Raw genomic sequence first — 22,432 nt, 5'->3', positions numbered from 1 at the left:
AGCGGAGCAGACCCCTCGGGAACAGCAGACACCGGCTCAGGAACAGCAGACACCGGCTCAGGTACAGCAGACACCGGCTCAGGTACAGCAGACACCGGGTCAGGTACAGGCAAGTCAAGTCATGTCATCCTCATTTATATAGCGCTTTTAACAATGTAGATTGTTTTAAAGCAGCTTTACAGAGATAAACATATAATTTAAGGTAAAAGAGATTGGTTTGGTTTTATAGTGGCTCTTGAAAAATGTTTTTTCCAGCTAAAGTTAGTTTTGATTGATTCACTTCCGTCTAAATGATCATTTGTTATTAAATTAGGGGCCGCTAAGACGACACCGTTCTCTCTAAACAGACTTTAAACGTGAACCTGTGATAGACGCTGATGGCGTTCACATGCGCATTAAGAATTGATTCTATAGTTATGTGCATTTGAATATATGTGCGCAGGTTTGTAATTCCATACAAACCATGCCTAAACAAACTACTTGTCTATAAATTTTGATGCAGAATTTTTATTTTATCTTATCACTTTGGGTAGGTACGCGAACCGAAAAATTCCACAACGCTTTATCTGTAGAGTGGTATAGGGATCCTCCATAGAGAGAGGCTAGTTGGCACCTCAGCACTGCATTGTCATCAGGTCCAGGCGAAAGTCCTTCGTCAGATCTGGAAACGGCCTGGATCCAGCAGGCTGCGGGAAAACCTTGGGATAAACAAAGACACTAAAATTAGCGTAGATGCCATTCTTCTTATGATGTAACGAGTACATCAGGATTTGAGGGAAGTGTTCCCAGTTCCGGCTGACCTAATCTAAGCAGCCTAATATTGAATTATAGAAGTCTATAGAGTGTTATGTGAATGCTAGGTCAAAGAGATGTGTTTTTAGTCTAGCTTTGAACTGACAGACTGTGTCTGCTTCCCGGACAATGTTAGGAAGATTGTTCCAAAGTTTTGGTGCTAAACAGGAAAAGGATCTACCGCCAGCAGTCGATTTATATATTCTAGGTATTATCAACTGGCCGGAGTTTTGAGATCGCAATAGACGTGAAGGACTATAATGCGTTAAGAGCTCGCTCAAGTACTGGGGAGCTAAACCATTTAGTGCTTTGTAAGTAATCAGCAATATTTTAACATTTATACAATGTTTAATAGGGAGCCAATGCAGTGTTGACAGAACCGGGCTAATATGGTCGTAGTTCCTGGTTCTGGTAAGAACTCTAGCGGCTGCGTTTTGAACTAGCTGTAGTTTGTTTATTAAGCGTGCAGGGCAACCACCCAGTTGAGCATTACAATAATCTAGCCTTGATGTCATGAACGCATTAACTAGTTGTTCCGCATTTGTCAATGAGAGCATATGACGTAATTTAGATATATTTTTAAGATGGAAAAATGCGGTTTTACAGACACTAGACACGTGACTTTCAAATGAAAGATTGGTATCAAAGAGCACACCGAGGTTCCTAACTGACGACGAAGACTTAACAGAGCAGCCATCCAGTGTTAGACGTTATTCTAGGTTATTACGTGTGGAAGTTTTTTGTCCAATAATTAGAATCTCTGTTTTTTCAGAATTTAGTAGTAGGAAATTACTAGTCATCCAATTTTTGATATCAACTATGCATTCCGATAATTTTGTGAATTGGTGAGTTTTGTTAGGTTTGGAAGAAATATAGAGCTGAGTATCATCAGCATAACAGTGAAAGCTAATTCCACGTTTCCTAATGATATCTCCTAAAGGTAGCATGTACAGAGTGAACAGCAGCGGTCTTAGTACTGAGCCTTGTGGTACGCCATACTGAACTTGTGATCGATAAGACATCTCTTCATTTACTGCTACAAACTGATAGCGGTCAGATAAATATGATTTAAACCATGCTAGTGCAATTCCACTAATGCCAACCTAGTTTTCTAGTCTATTTAAGAGAATGTTGTGGTCAATGGTGTCAAATGCAGCACTAAGATCAAGTAACACTAATAGAGAGATACAACCACGATCGGATGATAAGAGCAAATCATTTGTGACTCTAATGAGAGCAGTCTCAGTACTATGGTGCGGTCTAAATCCTGACTGGAAATCCTCGCAGATACCATTTCTTTTAAGAAAGGAACACAGTTGTGAGGATACTGCCTTTTCTAGTGTCTTTGACAGAAAAAGTAGATTTGAGATCGGCCTGTAATTGACTAATTCTGTAGGATCAAGTTGCGTTTTTTTAACAAGCGGTTTAATCATAGCCAGCTTAAAGGTTTTTGGTACGTATCCTAGAGACAAAGATGAATTAATGATGTTAAGAAGAGGATCTATGACTTCTGGAAGCATCTCTTTCAGTAGTTTAGTCGGTATAGGGTCTAACATACATGTTGTCGATTTAGATGAATTAACGAGTTTGCAAAATTCTTCCTCTCCTATGGCAACAAATGAATCAAATTTTACCTCGGGGAGACTATAATGCACTCTCTGATGTGATGCTGTAGTAGACGGTTGCATAGTTATAATTTTGTCCCTAATATTATCAACCTTATAAGTGAAGAAGTTCATAAAGTCATTACTGCTGTGTTTCTTGGAAACTTCTGGGCTTGAAGCTTTCTTTTTCGTTAGTGTAGCCACTTTTTCAAATAAATACCTTGGATTATGTTTATTTTCTTTTAATAGGGTTGAAAAATAAGCAGATCTAGCAGCTTTTAAAGCCTATCTGTAAGCAATCGAGCTCTCCTTCCATGAAATCCGAAATACCTCTAGTTTTGTTTTCTTCCAGTTACGCTCCATTTTTCTGGCTGCTCTATTAAGGGCCCGGGTGTGCTCGTTGTACCACGGTGTTGGACTATTTTCTTTAATCTTCTTTAAGCTCAACGGAGCAACTGTATCTAAAGTGCTGGAAAGGAGAGAGTTAAAAGTTTCTGTTGCAATATCAAGTTCTTCTAAGCTATCTGGGATGCTGAGACGATGAAACTGATTAGGAAGATTATTGATAAAGCAATCTTTAGTGGCAGAAGTGATAGGTCTAACATACTTGTAACACGGAGTTGGCTTTGCAGCCTTGGCTAAATGTAATTTACATGAGACTAGATAATGATCTGAGATGTCGTCGCTCTGCTGCAGAATTTCAACAGCATCAACATTGATTCCATGTGATAATATTAGATCTAGAGTATGATTACGACAATGAGTAGGTCCTGACACGTGTTGTCTAACTCCAATAGAGTTAAGAATGTCTTTAAATGCCAATCCCATTGCATCTTTTCCATTATCTACATGTATATTAAAATCACCAACAATTAGGACTTTATCTGCAGTCAATACTAATTCTGATAGAAAGGCAGCAAATACTTTGATAAAATCTTTATCAGAATTCTCAAACTTGATTTATCGTTTACATTATAAATTTTTACATTAAGCACCTGTCACGGCTTCCAGTCCCGCTGTCTCTAATAGTAACCGGCAACGAACGCCCTCGCCTGAATACTAATATCTCCAGTACTACAAATCCCATTATGCATCACTCGCACTGATTGCCTGTCACCTGTGTCTAATGATTACCTGCCACCTGTGTCTAATGATTGCCTGTCTGTTACCTATATCAACCATGCCCACGGCTCACTCTGTGCGAAGTATTGTTTCACAGTTGTGTTGCATGTCCGAGCCCTTCCCTGAAAGCTTACCTGACTCTACCCCTTGCAATCCTAGATCTTAGTGTCTGTCAGCAGCCTGCCTATTGACCCTCTGCCTGTCCCTGGACTTCGTTGGTTTGCTGCCCGCCTCTCGATCCCCTGCCTGGCTTGCTTCACGTTTCTGCACACCCCACTACACTGGTTAAAGCTGTCCTGTTTTCTGTTGAGCGACTTTAATAAACGTTGTTGCAAATGGATCTGACTCCGACTTCTGATTCACAACAGCACCAACACTTCAAAAGAAATATATTTTAAACTAGATTTTTTAGTGGTTTTGAAAATATTACTATAAATTACAGCAACACCTCCTCCTTTGCCTTTCAGGCGAGGTTCATGTTTATAACAGAAATCATGAGGGGTGGACTCATTTAAAGTAATGTAATCGTCTGGTTTTAGCCAGGTTTCTGTCATACACAGCACATCTAGGTTATAATTTGAAATCATATCATTAACTATGAGTGCTTTTGAAGTAAGGGATCGAATATTCAGCAACCATAGCTTTATCGTTTGCTCATCTGTATTATATCTATTTTTTATTTGTTGAATATCAATTACATTTTTAACCTTAGATCGGTTTGGACGTTTTTTGGATTTCCAAATTCGGGGAACAGACACAGTCTCTATATGATGATATCTAGGTGAAAGAGCCTCTATGTGATGGGATTTATCTGACCTTGGTGACCCGAGGCCGCTAGCAGACGGTCGGTTTAGCCAGTTTGTCTGCTTCCTGACCTGAGCCCCAGGTTGTCATGTTTTGTCTCTAAGACTATGAGCCAAATTACTAGAGAGAAGAGCAGCACCATCCCAGGAGGGATGAATACCATCTCTTTTCAACAGGTCAGGTTTGCCCCAAAAACTTTTCCAATTGTCTATGAATTCTATATTATTTTGCGGACACCACTTAGACAGCCAGCCATTGAGTGATGACAATCTGCTAACTATCTCATCACTCCTTCGAAAAGGAAGGGGGCCAGAGCAAATTACAGTGCCTGACATCGTACTTGCGAGTTCAAACACCTCTTTAATATTAATTTAACAGCAGACACTGGCTCCGGCTCTGGAACAGGAGACACTGGCTCCGGCTCTGGAACAGCAGACACGGGCATGTCCAGGATCCGAGCCAGACGCCCCAGATAGTCCAGGTCCATGAAGGCAGACGGAACGTGAACAGTCTCTGACTGGGCAGACGGAACATGAACAGTCTTTGACTGGGCAGACGGGATGTGACCATTCTCTGACTGGGCAGCCGGAAAGTGAACAATCTCTGACTGGGCAGACGGGACGTGAACAGTCTCTGACTGGGCAGACGGGACGTGAACAGTCTCTGACTGGGCAGACGGGACGTGAACAGTCCCTGACTGGGCAGACGGGACGTGATCAATCTCTGACTGGGTAGACAGAGGTCTCCTCCTCCTCCGTCCCTTCAGACGGATTTCTGTCGCCTTTGAACTGGACGAAACCAGCGCTCCATGAAACCAGTGGTGAAGCCTCAACTGCCCTGATCTCCTCATGCCTTTGTGCGCATCTAGAAAAATACTCTAGTAACGAGATGCCATTCTCTCTCTCTGCGGGAGAAAGCTCTCTACGGGGAATCCACATGGTGACTGGGGACGAGATCTTCCAAAAAAAAAAAAAAAAAAAAAAATATTTAAATAAAAACTGATAATTACAGCTGGATTTCTGAGGACGCAGTCGTTCTGTCACGGAAAACACACAGGAGGCTGAAAAATCCAAGTGCAGTAATTTATTAAATAAAGGGTAATCCAAACTCGTAGTAATTCAGGCATGGGGTCAAAATCCAAATAGGCAATTCAAGGCACAAGACAAAACAAGAACGGGCAGATACTGATTGGAAGTGTGGACATAAAACAACGACTCCGTACACATACTAACACAGACAGGGAATATATACAGATATCTAACAAGACTAACACAGAAAAGCTGGGAACAATGATTACGGGGAACAGCTGAGTGCAATGAACTGATGAGTGACAGTGACAGACAGAATGCTGGGAAATGAAGTCAAATGTGAAGGACACCGTGAGAACGAGGACCTCTAATGATAGACAAGGGAACACAACCAGACACTGTGACAGCAAGTTGATCTGGGCATGCAGGAAGTATGGCAGGAGATAGCAGCGCCTCGTTCCCTTTCAGGGAACCAGGGTTACATACGTAACCTGAGACGTTCCCTTTCAAGGGAACTCGAGCTGCGTTGAGACGTGGTGGGAACCCCATACCCACTACGCCATAAAGACAAATGCCCGTTCTGTGTGAAGTCTTTGCGCACACTAAGAAGCAAGCAACCTAGCCCCAGGAGTGGAGAGGTCTAGGTCATAAAATCTGACAAATGTATTTGGTGAGGACCAACCTGCCGCATTACAAATATATACAAATAAGGGAAACACCCGAAATTAAAACCTAGAGGCAGCCAAACTCCTTGTAAAATGGGCCTGAACAGCCATAGGTGAAGGCTGTCCGGCCGCTTCATAAGCAAGCGAGATAGCCTCAACTACCCACTTACTCATTATCTGTTTAGATGCAGGGCAACCTATCTTAGGTTACCTGAAGCAGACAAATAATTGTTCTGATATATACGCAACTGAGCAGCTCTGTGGACATACGCATCCAAAGCCCGGACAGGGCATAAAAGATTATGTTTTTCCTGATCTGGGGTATTAAAGGTGGAGGACAGAAGGCCTGGAGTACAAATGACCTGCACATTTAGTAGGGACCTAGAAATACAACCCGACCTGGGGTGAAGAAATACTACCACCAAACCAGGTGCAAATCCAAGTACGTGCAGGCCTCAGCCTCATGTACCACGGAGAAGACGAAATTAAGGATCTCTCCTCAGAGATAACCCAGCAAAGAAACATTCATTACAGAAATCAAGTACTGTACCAACAGGGCAGAAACAAGATTCAGAAGGCATTCTCTGCACCAGGCAGAGAACAGCATATTTAGTCTTCTCGTGGAGGGAGCTCTAGACTGGACTATGGTCTCCACGACCTTGGTCAAGAGACCTGAATCTATGAGCTGGGCCCCCTCAGAGGCCGAGCCCACAGTATCCATAACTCCAGAGCTCCCAGGAGCAAAGATATCGCGAAGCGTACAGGTGTAGCGGCAACCACACCTAATATACGAGACCATCAGTGTGTTGTCCGGACCCTTCGCCGAGCGACCACTCATGATTGCCCCCGACTTGTGAGGGAAGCATCCGTTGATAGAATTATCCGTCGACAAGAAGCCCCCAACACTGGGCCTGGTCAAGGAACCAAGGTTCTTCCACATGACCGAGGCACGTAGGCATAGCCGCGTGACCTTGATCATGCGAAAACGGATATCCCCTCGGAGAAAACCCCTTGGTCCTGAGGCACCACTGCAGGGGTCTCATGTACAGATGGCCAAAAGTAACTACGTTGGACGCAACTGCCATGAGCCCCAACCAAAGACCTTTCACCGAACGGCCACTCACGACCGCCCCCCATCCTGTGAGGGAAGCATCGGTCGATAGCGTGACGCGTCGACACAAAGTCCCCAGCAATGGGCCCTGGGCGAGGAACCAAGGTTTCTTCCACATGACCAAGGCACGTAGGCATTGCCGCGTGACCTTGATTGTGCGAAACGGATTTCCCCTCGGAGTAAACCCCTTGGTCCTAAGCCACCACTGCAGGGGTCTCATGTACAGAAGGCCAAAAGTAACTACGTTGGACGCAACTACCATGAGCCCCAACAGTCTCAGAGACTGTTTTGCAGTGAGTGACTGACCACCTTGACGGTTGATGTACACTACAGTGGCGGTTTTGTCTGAACGGACTAGTACGTGTTGACCCTTGAGCAATGCCCGGAAGCGGTGCAGGTTAAGGCGTACTGCCAACAACTCGAGGCAATTGACATGCCATGGCCACTGGGGTCCTGTCCAGGAGCCCGCAGCAGCATGTCCATTGCACATGGGGCCCCAGCCCGTGGTGGAGGTATCTGTTGAGACAACAACATGCCGGGAAGCTCGTTCCAGGGGGACACCTGCCCTGAGAAAACTGAGGTTCGACCACGGGGTGAAGAACTGACGGCAGGTCGGAGTAACTGGCGCCACGTGTAAGGTATTTTAGTGAGAGAAAACTCCAGTGTTGAAGCACCCGGGGAGAAACGCACCGACTGGCAGACCACTGCAACAGATCAGCAGGAAGCACGCTCTCGCTGTAGATCGCCGTCACACCAACACTCGAGGTACTCATTTGTGAAGCTGACAATTCAGAGATGGCTTGTGGAGAGAAGAATACACTTGGCTCCAAAGCGAAAACATATGTGACCCGTCACAGAAACCAGGGACACAAGTCGGCAGCACAACTTTCGAGCAAAATGAGAAAGAAGAGTTTTTTTTCAAAAATGGTGAATTTCAATTTTTTGCAGAATCTGTTAATTGAAATCACGAAGAAGCCTCTCCATGTTTGAGATAGCAGTATTGGTATATATAAAAGCTTACATTTTGAGGTTGAAATCGGCTTGTTTTCGGAGATTCTAGCATGCAGTAGGGGCGTGGCATGTCATTGTCTGTGTGCATTTCCATACTGAATAACCCGGCGCTTTTGCCCCGCCCTCCAAGTGAACCGCATGGCTACTTATTATGCTGTGCTCTGGCCGGTTCTATCTGATATCAAAATTCAATGAAGATGGATGCCGCAAAGATTGTCGCAGACGAGCTGAACCGCCTGGCAGTTACACCGAAAATGTTTTCGGCGCACTTCGTGGGCTCAGGAAACTGAACCGGAGGTATGGGCGCGGCGCGCGCGCCCTCAGTGCTTGAAAACGGCGGCTCGGCTCGCTGACAGTGGTGGCTGGCTGTTTCATATGTGACGTCCCGATTGCTTTGAATGGGGAACGTTTTGTGAACAGGGAACAGAGTTATTGGACTGGCAACAATCTCCATAGAACATGAACTGGCACAGAGAATCGAAATAGAGGATGCAGTTAAGACCTTTGCTGCGATGAAGGCCTGCCGTGCGTGTTTCTGAAATGTAAGTTAAGCTTCATTTGCTCTTTAGTCGTTATTTAAGATGCTGAACCTGCTGATGATATAATGTGCTTGCGGACATTTCATTTGTGTGTGTATACGCACACAAGAAAGTGGTGTAAAGAGATTTGCAACAGGATCTGGTGAAATGTGATTATTTGGAAAATTCCTGTCATGACTGCTTAAAGAAAAATGCCAGCAGGCATTTGCCTCCTGCATAAACTTTAATATTTTTGACATTTTGGGCACACGAGCGTTGCGCACTATTTGCGTTGTATGTAGGCCTATGGCTTATTGGTCTTTGTGTGTTGTTGCTGGTTTTGCGTTATATGTATATGGCATATTGGTCTTTGTGTGTTGTTGCTGGTTTTGCGTTATATGTATATGGCATATTGGTCTTTGTGTGTTGTTGCTGGTTTTGCGTTATATGCAGGCTATATGGCATATTGGTCTTTGTGTGTTGTTGCTGGTACGTTACAAATAGAGGGGCAGCACATTTGTTTTTCGCCTAGTTCGGAAGAAGTGCACTCATTCGAAGTGCAAAAAAAGCTGTAAAGCTCAGGGGGGAGCTTTACAGGGGGTATGGCTTATCTAAATGAGATGTAAATGAGCCCTATTGCCACCCCCAGCAGCAGAGACAGGTGAGAACTGCACAATCTTTAGAGGTCGTTTTCTCATCTTTGAGCTTTTTTAAGTGCCTACTTTAAAATGGCCACAACTTCTCCAAATATGATCAGATTTCCACATGTTACACATCATTGGAAAGCTTGGAGATTACACTTTCAGAATCTATGAATAACTCAAAATAACCCAGAACTGACTTGTGTCCCTAGTTTCCGTGACCGGTCACATATCTGCATGTTGCCGGCTTCCTCCTTTTAAACCCACGAGGTGGGGCGGAGTTACGCCATGCAAATTCCGCAGACCCATGGCATTTCTTTGCCATTGGCTCATTTTGTAATACTCGAAGTTGATAGGCTTTCTAAGCGAAACCCCATTCGTCGTCATCAGACGTAACTCGGAGTGACAATGAAAGGGAACCCAAAATCTCAAAAAATTAACATATCATGAAAAGGGTCTCTAAACGAGCTATTAACCTAATCATCTGAATCAACTAATTAACTCTAAACACCTGCAAAAGATTCCTGAGGCTTTTAAAAACTCCCAGCCTGTTTCATTACTCAAAACCGCAATCATGGGTAAGACTGCCGACCTGACTGCTGTCCAGAAGGCCATCATTGACACCCTCAAGTAAGAGGGTAAGACACAGAAAGAAATTTCTGAACAAATAGGCTGTTCCCAGAGTGCTGTATCAAGGCACCTCAGTGGGAAGTCTGTGGGAAGGAAAAAGTGTGGCAAAAAACGCTGCACAACGAGAAGAGGTGACCGGACCCTGAGGAAGATTGTGGAAAAGGACCGATTCCAGACCTTGGGGGACCTGCGGAAGCAGTGGACTGAGTCTGGAGTAGAAACATCCAGAGCCACCGTGCACAGGCGTGTGCAGGAAATGGGCTACAGGTGCCGCATTCCCCAGGTCAAGCCACTTTTGAACCAGAAACAGCGGCAGAAGCGCCTGACCTGGGCTACAGAGAAGCAGCACTGGACTGTTGCTCAGTGTTCCAAAGTACTTTTTTCGTATGGAAGCAAATTTTGCATGTCATTCGGAAATCGAGGTGCCAGAGTCTGGAGGAAGACTGGGGAGAAGGAAATGCCAAAATGCCTGAAGTCCAGTGTCAAGTACCCACAGTCAGTGATGGTCTGGGGTGCCATGTCAGCTGCTGGTGTTGGTCAACTGTGTTTTATCAAGGGCAGGGTCAATGCAGGTAGCTATCAGGAGATTTTGGAGCACTTCATGCTTCCATCTGCTGAAAAGCTTTATGGAGATGAAGATTTAATTTTTCAGCACGACCTGGCACCTGCTCACAGTGCCAAAACCACTGGTAAATGGTTTACTGACCATGGTATTACTGTGCTCAATTGGTCTGCCAACTCTCCTGACCTGAACCCCATAGAGAATCTGTGGGATATTGTGAAGAGAAGTTGAGAGACGCAAGACCCAACACTCTGGATGAGCTTAAGGCCGCTATCGAAGCATCCTGGGCCTCCATAACACATCAGCAGTGCCACAGGCTGATTGCCTCCATGCCACGCCGCATTGAAGCAGTCATTTCTGCAAAAGGATTCCCGACCAAGTATTGAGTGTATAACTGAACATAATTATTTGAAGGTTGAGTTTTTTTGTATTAAAAACACTTTTTTTATTGGTCGGATGAAATATGCAAATTTTTGAGATAGCAATTTTGTGTTTTCATGAGCTGTATGCCAAAATCATCAGTATTAAAACAATAAAATACCTGAAATATTTCAGTTGGTGTGCAATGAATCTAAAATATATGAAAGTTTAATTTGTATCATTACATTATGGAAAATAATGAACTTTATCACAATATGCTCATTTTTTGAGAAGGACCTGTATATATATATATCACCCCGTGGCCACTAGCAGGAAAACAACCAAACTGACCGTGCTGCGACCCTCCTCAGAGAGTCGCCCCCCAGAGGACGCAGAGGAGAAACGATTTCTCGAAACCATCCCTCCCCAGTATAGTTTATCTGTTTTTGCACAACGCAATTCTCGAATAGCATCAGTGCTGACAACCTCACAATCATCCATGTCCTTATAATTTACCCACCAGCGCTGCCTAATAAAAATGTATTTATTTAAGATGGCTGGTGGGTAACGTCGGGGTTAAAAATGATGACGCCGACTCGGGAGAGAGAAAGCTCGAAAGCATCTCTTTAACCCAAGGCACTGTCATACCAAGATACTTAATACCCAAGCATTACTATAGTTAGACGTTTGGGCATTAAACACATAAAATAGAAACCGGCTTATTCCACGATCTCGATCACCTCAGTGTGGAGATAGGGAAAAAACGGCAGTCCCCGACGAGGAGGCTGAGATACAGAGATTTTCTGTTTTTAGATATATTTCATCTAATAAACTCTTTTTTATTTTCACTCTCATAATATTCAGCTGGCCAGTAAATATTTAACTAGCAACAGCACTAGATAAACCTCCTTTTAAAGCTCCTCTTTATTCAACAGAGTTATGAGCTGACTTATTTATTAATTTATTGAAACTCAAACATCTGCCTTTTTCTTAATATCTTTATTTGTTTTGTTCTCTTTTTTTAAACAAAACACTAATGATACTAATTCCTCTGAACTGGAAATCGCCAGCACTGGATCTTGCAGGTGAAAGCTGAGATAGGGCGGGGCCCGTCCCAACCCTCGCTGTCAGATCAGTTTGCGAACCCCAAAATGCGAGTCGCCGCCGTGCCTCGGCAACAGCGGGACCCGCGCGGGGAGCGCTAACCGAACCGTCCTCCTCAAAGAACGCCCGACGGGAGCGGTGCGTCCTCACAGACAGCTTCTCGCAATGCTCACAGTCAGCCCCCTCGAGAACTGACTGTGGCATGCTCCACTCCCAAATAGTAACAAAAAGTTGATGTGTGTGACCCCACCTGTGATATAACGTGGGCAGGGAACAACACAAAGCTGCTTGCTCTCTTTCGCCATAATATATATATATATATTGCAACTTGACAGACAACAATAAATATGACAAGGACAGAATACACAGGTCGCTTGCTGAAGGCACAGAAGCTGTCGCGGTCTGTTTTCAGGTGTGCTTTATAGCTTCCTGGTCTATGACGTCACCCGCCTATGACGTCTCGTTCTTCCATTGGACTGATTATACACGTGCTTCACGACGCAATCACGCAGAGCGTTCCCACCGCATCTCAACACAGCTCGAGTTCCCTTGAAAGGGAATGGAGTTTACAAAACTGTATCACACGTGCTACAGATTTATTCATCGCAAACACCAATATTTTCGCATAGAGATATCTGAACATCTTTGCCAAGCGCAAACCAGTACAGAAGTAATCAATAAATTATCGGGGAGGGTCATGGCTTTTTTCACAATCATTTTGGAGGGTCATAGAAAAATGTATTGCTGGAGAAGGGAGGCAAGTCTATTTTGACTATAGATCTCAAAACTCCTCCGGTAGCCCCTTCAATAAAAAACGAACAGTCCCTTAGTTTGAAAGAAAGATAGAAAGAAAGAAAAGTTAATAAGAAAGATAGATTGGTAGAAAAAATAAAGAAAAGTAAAAAAGAAACAAGAAAGAGAGAAAGATTAGTAAAAAAGAAAAAAGAAAGAGAAAGATTAGTAAGAAAGAAAGAAAGAAAGAAAGATTAGTTAAAGAAAAAAGAAAGATTACTTAGAAAGAGAGAAAGAAAGAAAAGTTAATAAGAATAGATAGATAAATATATTAGTTTGAAATAAAAATAGTAAGAAATAAAAAATAGTAAGAAATAAAAAATAGAGAAAGAATGATTAGTTAGAAAGAAAGATTAGTAAGAAAGAGGTTGAACAGATCTTTATTGTTCCATTAAATCCAGGATTTACAACACTATTCTTACCTTTATCATTTTACCTCAGCAACAATTCATTTAAAATTAAATTTAAAAAGTAAAAAATAAATCTGCATCATCAACAACACATAAAACGTCTCGGTTACGTATGTAACCCTCGTTCCCTGAGTAGGGAACGGAGACGTTACGTCGGATGACGACGAATGGGGTTTCGCTTAGAACACCTATCGACTTCGAGTATTACAAAACGAGCCAATGGCAAAGAAATGCCATGGGTCTGCGGAATTTGCATAGCGTAACTCCGCCCCACCTCGTGGGTATAAAAGGAGGAAGCCAGCAACATGCAGATATGTTTGTTCGCTGAGGAGCCAAGACTGAGCTCCGGCGATCCCCGCGGTACAGCGGAAAGTGGCAGGCAGACGTAACGTCTCCGTTCCCTACTCAGGGAACGAGAGTTACATACGTAACCGAGACGTTCCCTTTCGTTGTCACTCCGATTACGTCGGATGACGACGAATGGGGTTACCAGTCTAATCACGCCACCTTCTCGGCTGTCTTCCAGTGCCCTGCGTAAATCTGAGATCCTTGTCGTGAGACTGGCACGGACGAAGGACTCCTATTTAGCACAGGAATACCAAGGTACACTGGGGAGCATATCCGATAGCTTAGAGGAAATATGCAATTATTGCCAACCCAGAGGGGGGGGGGGGGGGGGGGGGGGGGGGGGCTTAGAGAATACACATACGACCCGGAGAGATGCATATGGAGAACACTGGGGTGTCCAGCCGCAGGTGGAATATTTCAACCCCAGGGGTGGCAAGGTGGCTTACCAAGGGAAAGACACATGCTCAGAGAGGCTTACAGTGGAAATACACATGTGGGTGTCGCTGAGAGGAGGGACCATGCACACGGGAGGCACCTAGCCGACGCGCAGGCAATAGACACTGGCGCCGACGTCAGGAGTGCTGGAGGAACTCAGGGCTTTCGGAGAGCTCACCTGAGGAGAATATCAAACGTATCCAGTCCTTGGAGTGGAATAGCGAGCAAGCGAAGCTACTGGAAGCTACTAGTACTGGAGCGTGTCCAGTACTAGCTGGTTGAAGTGAGTACATGAGAGGACACTGGCTCCACTTGGAGATTGTAGAATCTGGCGAAATGTGTTAGGTGTCGCCCAGCCTGCAGCTCTGCAAATGTCTGTTAGCGAGGCGCCATGCGCTAGAGCCCAAGAGGACGCCACACTCCGGGTGGAGTAGGCAGTCACACCAAGGGGGCACGGTCGACCTTGCTGCAGGTATGCCAAAGCAATAGCGTCCACTATCCAGTGAGACAACCTTTGCTTGGAGAGAGCCTTTCCCTTCAGCTTCCCACCATAACAGACAAAGAGCTGGTCTGGGGTCCTGAAACACTGCATTCTGTCTACATAGGCGCGGAGAGCACGTACTGGACAGAGCAGTGCCAAGGCTGGGTCTGCCTCCTCCAGGGGCAGCGCTTGCAGGTTCACCACCTGGTCCCGGAAGGGAGTGGTAGGAACCTTGGGCACATATCCAGGCCGGGGTCTCAGGATCACGTGAGAGTAAGCCGGCCCGAATTCCAGGCACGCTTCGTCAACGGAGAATGCGTGCAGGTCTCCTACCCTCTTGATGGAGGCCAGTGCAACCAGGAGCGCTGTCTTCATAGACAGGAATTTAAGCTCGACTGACTGCAGGCGCTCAAATGGAGCACTCTTCAGGGCAGTTAGAACCACTGAGTGGTCCCAAGAGGGAACTAGAGGAGGGGGAGGCGGATTTAGTCTCCTCGCTCCTCTCAGGAACCTGATGACCAGGTCGTGCTTCCCCACCGACTTACCTTCGATGAGGTCATGGTGTGCGGCAATGGCGGCAACATAGACCTATAGACCTTCAGGGTGGAGGGAGACAGCCTTCGCTCCAACCCCTGTTGAAGGAAGGAAAGCACAACGCTGATCGAGCATCTCCGGGGGTCTTCACGGTGAGAAGAGCACCAGCTGACGAAGAGGTTCCACTTCAACGCATAGACGTGTCTCGTGGAAGACACTCTAGCGGAAGTGATGGTAGCCACCACCGCTGGTGGTAGGGTACTCAAACCTGCCTCTTCCCATCCAGGAGCCACACATGGAGGTTCCAGGGATCGGGACGAGGGTGTCATAGGGTGCCCTGTCCCTGAGAAAGAAGGTTCTTCCTCAGAGGGATCGGCCAGGGAGGTGCTGTCACAAGGAGTACTAGTCCGGGGAACCAGGTCCGGTTGGGCCAGTAAGGGCCAGTCCTCGTCCTCCCTGACCTTGCGCAAGGTCTGCGCAAGAAGGCTCACTGGGGGAAACGCATACTTGCGGCCCTGCGGGCCAGCTGTACACCAGAGCATCCGTGCCGAGCGTGCCCTCGGTCAGGGAATAAAACTGGGCGCAATGGGTCAAACGTGAGAGGCAAACAGATCTATCTGTGCGTCCCCGAACTGGTCCCAAATCAGCTGAACCGACTGGGGATGGAGTCGCCATTCTCCAGGGAGGGGCAGAAGCCGTGAGAGCTCGTCGGCCGCACAGTTCAGGACTCCGGGAATGAAAATGGCTCGAAGCGACCTCAGATGCTTCTGACTCCATAAGAGGAGGTGGTGGGCGAGTTGCGACATACGGCGCGAGCGTAGACCACCTTGACGGTTGATGTACGCTACTGTGGTGGTATTGTCTGATCGGACTAGTACGTGTTGACCCATGAGCAACGTCCGGAAGCGGTGCAGGGCAAGGCGTACTGCCAGCAACTCGAGGCAATAGACATGCCATACTGCTCAACACTACATGCGAGAATAACTGAGCTTCAGGAGCAACCTTGCTCAACACCTAAGTGTGATGAATTTCACTGAACTTCAGGAGCATTTCTGCTCAACACCTGGTGTGATAAATCTCACTGAATTTTTCAGGAGCATTTCTGCTCAACATGAGAGTGTGACAGCATGTCCATTGCGCATGGCGCTCCAGCCCGTGGAGGCATCTGTTGAGACAACAACATGCCCGGAAGCTTGTTCCAGGGGCACTCGGACCCGTAGAAAACTGAGGTTCGACCACGGGGTGAGTACTGACGGCAGGTCCGAGTAACTGGTATTCGGAGGGTGCCGTGTTGCCATGCCCACCTCGAGACTCGGTCGCGAAGCCAAAGCTGAAGCGGTCTCATATGAAGCAATCTGAGCGCCGTACCGCGGCTACAGATGCCATATGCCCCAGGAGCCTCTGAAAAAACTTCAGTGGAACCGCACTCTTGCGCTTGATAGTCTCGGGCAAGTCAGCAATGGCTGAGTGGAGAAGGCAACCAAGTCCATACCGAGAAAAGAGCTCTTCTGCACGGGGCAAAGTTTACTCCTTTCCCAGTTGACCCGAAGGCCCAGACGAGCTAGGTGCCGGAGCACTGGGTCCCTGTATTCGCAAACCTGGAGAGGGCTGTGGCAGCCCACCTACGGTCTTCCAGAGCTAGGCCTGGGTGAACGGGCGGGGTTAGAACCGTGGGAGGGCCACTTCGGCGGTGGGCAGACTGAGGGATCTGAGCGGACGGCGGGGGCGTCGGGCAGAATAACTTAATCTGCTCACGGGCGGTTGAGAACTGTTGGGCAGAAGCACTCAACCGCGCCGCCGAAGAGGCCGACCTGGGAGATAGGGGTGTCGTGCAGACAGGTCCGCCCGACATCGTGCACATCAGACCGGTCAGCCCCAGAATGGTGAACATCACCTGACTCCGAGAGCGTACGTCCACTTTCGTTGCTCGGAGAGCAAGGTCAGTGGCGGCACGCAGCTCACTGAAGAGCCTCGGGTCAGTCCCGCCCTCCTGCATGTCCATGAGCATCTGGGTCAGGTAGACCAGCAGAACAGTCATGGGATGCAGTGAGACGGCTGCCTGTCCTGTGGCACTATAGGATTCGTCACAGATTAGTGTAGACGAAAAGTACTACAGGCTTTGGACGGGTGCTTAGGATTGCGCCGGGAAGCACTCTGAGGACACAGTAGCATGGCAACAGCATGGCAGCGGCCACTGAGGGGAGGAAAGGCGGATGAGACCAACGAGCGGACCCGTGATCTCATTATGCACGTCCGGGAGGAAAGATATTGGGGTTTGCCGTGGACGCGGGTCGGCGGCCTCACCCAAAAACCAATTGTCCCGGGAAAGCATGGCCGTCATCTCCGGATCAGACTCAGGCACAGCTGTATGCCCACCAGAGGGTGGCAGCTGTGACGAGTTGTCATTTCCAGAAGAATCAAGCCCACCTAGTGATGCTGCTACAGACACAGCTTCATCCTCTGTAGCTTCAAATGAAAACACACGGGCCACCCGAGGGTAGACTCGTGGAATCATCAGTTCGCTAGCGGGCACCGTCATTAAAGAGGGGGGCTGGGGTCGCGGACATAGGGTCGGCGCCTTGTTCCAGACCAACACCCTCAGGTCACCCTGACCACCAGCCGAAGATCGGGGGGTGGATGAGGGGACTCTCACTCTTGCGAGTTCACCGAGTCTCGACCTATATATGATGCGATGATTACGTTCCCAGCGAGAACATGAGTCACCCACGAGCGCTATTCAAGCATGATCAAAGCCCAAACACACTAGACAGCGCTCGTGCCCATCAGAGTCCGATACCAGTCCGCTGCAACCAGAAATGCACGGGCGAGCCGTCTTTAAAAAGACGTGCCACGTGCGAGCTCTTTTATGAGAGGAGAAAAAAACTCTGCGATGTTGAAGCGCACAGGGAGACACACACACACTGGCAGATCACTGCACAGATCAGCAGGCACTGTGAGCTCGCGGCAGATCGCCGTCACACCAACACCGGAGAGAGCCGCTCGTCTCGTAGAGCGAAGTCAGAGATGACTGTGGAGTGAAGAAATACTCTTGGCTCCGAAGCGAAAACATATCTGCATGTTGCCGGCTTCCTCCTTTTATACCAACGAGGTGGGGCGGAGTTACGCTATGCAAATTCCGCAGACCCATGGCATTTCTTTGCCATTGGCTCGTTTTGTAATACTCAAAGTCGATAGGTGTTCTAAGTGAAACCCCATTCGTCGTCATCCGACGCAACTCGGAGTGACAACGAAAGGGATCCTCATTTATACCCCAAATTCTTAAAAAACTTTCAACATTATTGATCAGCTTATAATATAAAAATTCAATTTTTATCCTTCCTTTTACCATACACTTCAACATCATGTCTACATCTGTTGAGCCAAGTTCCAACTCTTTGTTTTTCCTTGTTTTCCACATTGCAAGCTTTGCTGTAACAATTAAATCATTTAATAAGCACAATTTCCTCTGTGGAGCACTTTGTATTTAAGTCCCCCGATAAAAACTTTATGGGAGAACTACTCGCCAAAACCCTGAAATCAAGCATCAAGCAAATTAAAAAGAGCTCCAAGCCTCAAACATCTTAAGAACAAATGAGGGCTTGAGACGAAGAACCATATAAGTCCACATTTTCAAATTTTGAATAATAACATTTTTTTAATTTGGACTCTGAATATTATATTATTATATTTTTTTTAACTTGAAGATAGACAACAAAAGCTTCACAATTCTAATGAGATAAGATTTTTTAGTATCAATCATAAAAATAAAAAGTTAGAGTAATTTACATTTCTGGAATGTGGAAGAACAGTATATGTCCAGTTAATGTGGAATAACAGTATAAGTCCAATTCATCATAACATTTTAAACCACTGGAGATTTGATTCCTTTACCTTAGTTTTAATATAGTAACAGAACCTTAAGAAAATATTAAGCATTTCTTTCTTTCAATTTATTTAATTTTTTGCCAACGTAAATCACAGAACAAAAACACGGACACTACAGTACGAACAATGAACAATACATAGGCCTACTTATAGTACAGAAAATAAACGTCAGTACAAAGAATAAACCGTACATACAATCACAATACATACAAACAATAACCAACAGTAATAACGGTAAACAATACATATTTACAATACAGACATACATCATCCTTCCATGCTATGGTACAGTATATGCTAGTTTACCATATACATCTTCCTTTTTTTGTTCCTTTTAACTTTTATAATTCAGTACATTTCATAAATAATCACCCCATTCATTAATTTACTAAATAAATAAATACCTATATATTCCTATTATACAACATAAGATAAGGCATACAAGATAAGCTACAACTACTATTATGATTAATTTTACACAATATACACTGTGGTGAGGGGGGCGTGGTGTCGCGAAGTCTGTAGCGAGAGACGAGTTAGCGAGCTGTGCGGTGAGTAAGTAGGTCAAGTGCAGATGATGAACACCTTTGTCTGATTGCAGTGATTGGCGTGGAGACCGCATATAAGCTGCCAGGAAGGAGAGAGCGAGAGAGAGAAGCTCCTGGGACTCGCACGCGCCCCGCAGCCGTTACCCGCAGTGAACGAGCGAATTAGAAAGAGTTTGACTGAATGGACTGAGCTATTTATGCAACGGGAAGAGTGGTCGTTTGACTGAACCTTGAGAGCTGGAGACAGACAGCGAGAGCTGGTACAGCGGGCAGAGTGTTTTCGTATTCAAGTGCTGTAGTGCTATACTACGGTGAAGGCGCACGAGAAACAATTCTTTATTGTTATAAATAAAGTGCGAGTCCCAAGTTCGCCGACCCTGTCTTCTTCTTCCTTCACCCACATACACGGACTTTATCACATACACAATATACCCCACTGTGGCGAACAGGACGATGCAGAGGGACGTGAGAGAACGGCGCGAGGCCGGTGGTGCGAGTGTTAATGAGTGACATCTGAGAGATGCACTGGTCTCGCATCTCTCACGGAGGAGATGCGAGACCGGTGCGTCTCACAGGTGATGTTCATTAACACACGCACCACTGGCCTCGTGTCGTTCTCTCACGTCCCTCAGCCTCATCCTGTTCGCCACACCCACCTTACCCTGCACATGACCAACACATACCAGGCTACTCTTCGCATTCTAATGTCCCATAAAATGCTTGGGCCTCCGCAGGCATATAGGCTAGCATTTTCATAAGGTCACGGTGCTTACACACCATGGATCAGCGGCTGAAATCATGATTCAACAAGAAATTCACTAAAGATTCTTCTTTCACACACATATCCCCAACACTGTTAATCTCAGAAAAACTCTTTAGTTTTTTACCTGTCACTTTCAACCACATCATGGAGAGACCAGACACCATGAACTTCTGCTCTATCTGACTGAAGTACCCTCTAGATACGAGCAGGGCCATGAGGTTTAGGACTCGCCAGTTATTGTTCTGCCCACAGCATCGGTCACTATAGATGATGAGCTTCCGTTCCTTTGCCTGGACTAGGGGAGCGAAAGATGTTTCTGCCCACTTCAAAAGACAGCTTGCCACCTCGATGGAACCTCTACACGTTGGAGTGTGTCAGGTTTGGTGTGAACACTACCCCCTGCATGTCGATGGCAGTCATCATTGGCTTTGGCCCACTCTGTGTCAGCCTGCAACTGGGTGTACGCTTTTTCAGCTTTCCGGTGGTGAAGCTCACTCTCGGCTGCGATCTTCAATCTTTCTCCATCTGTTGTAGCAGCTGTTAATTTTGAGAACAGGGCGTCACATTTCGCACAAGTGTCACTTCTTGGCTGCCCAAATCTGAGGTTCTTCTGCTTGAAGAGGTCCCTATAGAGCCAGAACTTTGCAGTGGATGTTGGATTGTTTTCCTTGTACAGGCGGAACATGCGGAGCAGGTTTAAATCAGGGCTCAGGTACTCCCTCTCCACATCTCCCTTCATCCATGAGTAATGGTTCGGTTGGCGTGGTAAGCTCAAGATATGCTCTCTTATCCCCTCATTCACTGCTGGATGAATGCTATGAGGCCTAAAAAATAAACACAATTCATTAACAAGGGAAATACAATAAACTATGCTGGTCTTTTTTGCACAATTGCATTGTTTCTGTGACAATAAATGCATAATTCTTAACTTTCCTCTAAACTATAGGATTTTATTTTCACATACAGTCATTAAAGAGATACTTCAGCATTTAGCATTAAGCTTTGTGTCATTAGAAAACAGAATTCTTTTTAGTATTTTTGAATTAACATGCTTTCCTCCCTCATATCCCCCTGAGATGAGAGATATATGTATTTTTTGTCTGGGAAAAAAATCCTCAGATGACACAAAAATCGTCATTGTTTACATGCACACCTTTTGTTTCAATCTAACTGAATTTATTCCGATTTGTGAATCTGAATGTAGTGTTTACATGAATGCTAAACATGTGATCGATTCATGTGTGCGTTTTAGCATTGCAATCTGTGAGTTTTTGTCTTTCATCCCCATAAATCAAAAATATATTTTCTGGCTTTTCTCAGTCTAGAAAGCTCCAAGTTCAAACATAATTTCACATTTCTACTACATAAATGACCCATTTTAAATACACATCAATCTTTCCAGAGCTAAAGTATCCCTAAAAGATCCACTTGTTGTAATGATACAAAAAATAATCATACATTACATTTGCATAGCACTTTACCTCTGATATCGATCTCAAAGTGCAAAAATATGACTGACTGACTGGGCAACAACAGTGAGCTGAATCCTAACCAATACGGTATGTGCACGCTGGCGTTATAAGGTGGCAAGGCACCCGACGACCTATACTGCCAGCGTCCAGTGTACCATTAGACCAGGGAATGTTGTAGGGGAACAGATGCTGACAATGGTGGAGTTTTAAAAAACTATCAGGACGAGAGCATGAGGTCCTTCAAGATTTTTTTTTTTTTAACTTACTTGTTCTTATGTTTTCCTCTGAAGTCCTCTAATGAAGACCTGACTTTAGCTACCTGCTCTGTTCCCTCAGACTGACTGCCTAACTTTTCTTGAATAACCTTTTCAAAGATAAGTAACTTTAAATAAATATGTTATGGACAATGTATCTAATTAAAATCATGCATGTAATAAAAAGTTAACAAACGGAAAACACTAGGCTATTGTAGGGTATGGACCAATTCAGACACATACTAATTATTCATTATATACAAAGGTTTATGAAACTCCTCACACAGCCCAAATGAACAAACACAAGGGCAGAAACAGTGTCATGTTACAGGGCATGATAAGGAGATTTTACGACCTCCGAGGAATGTGGCCACATACTCAAGAGAGAGACTATGAAACAGAAACCTCTTTAAAACAGACTTTGCTGCATTAATCATAGACTAACTGATCTATAAATGAACATGCATAAAACTGTGAAAGAAACAGTGTAAATGGTTTACTGTCTCGTGTACTATTAGGTATATATTATGGTATGTATCCTGGTATACAACCAACTAA

This window comes from Siphateles boraxobius, unplaced genomic scaffold (assembly GCF_051911475.1).
Source record: "Siphateles boraxobius isolate OS27281-9 unplaced genomic scaffold, OSU_SipBor_1 17, whole genome shotgun sequence".
Classification (NCBI taxonomy): Eukaryota; Metazoa; Chordata; class Actinopteri; order Cypriniformes; family Leuciscidae; genus Siphateles; species Siphateles boraxobius.
Note: the sequence above shows the minus strand (reverse complement) of the source record.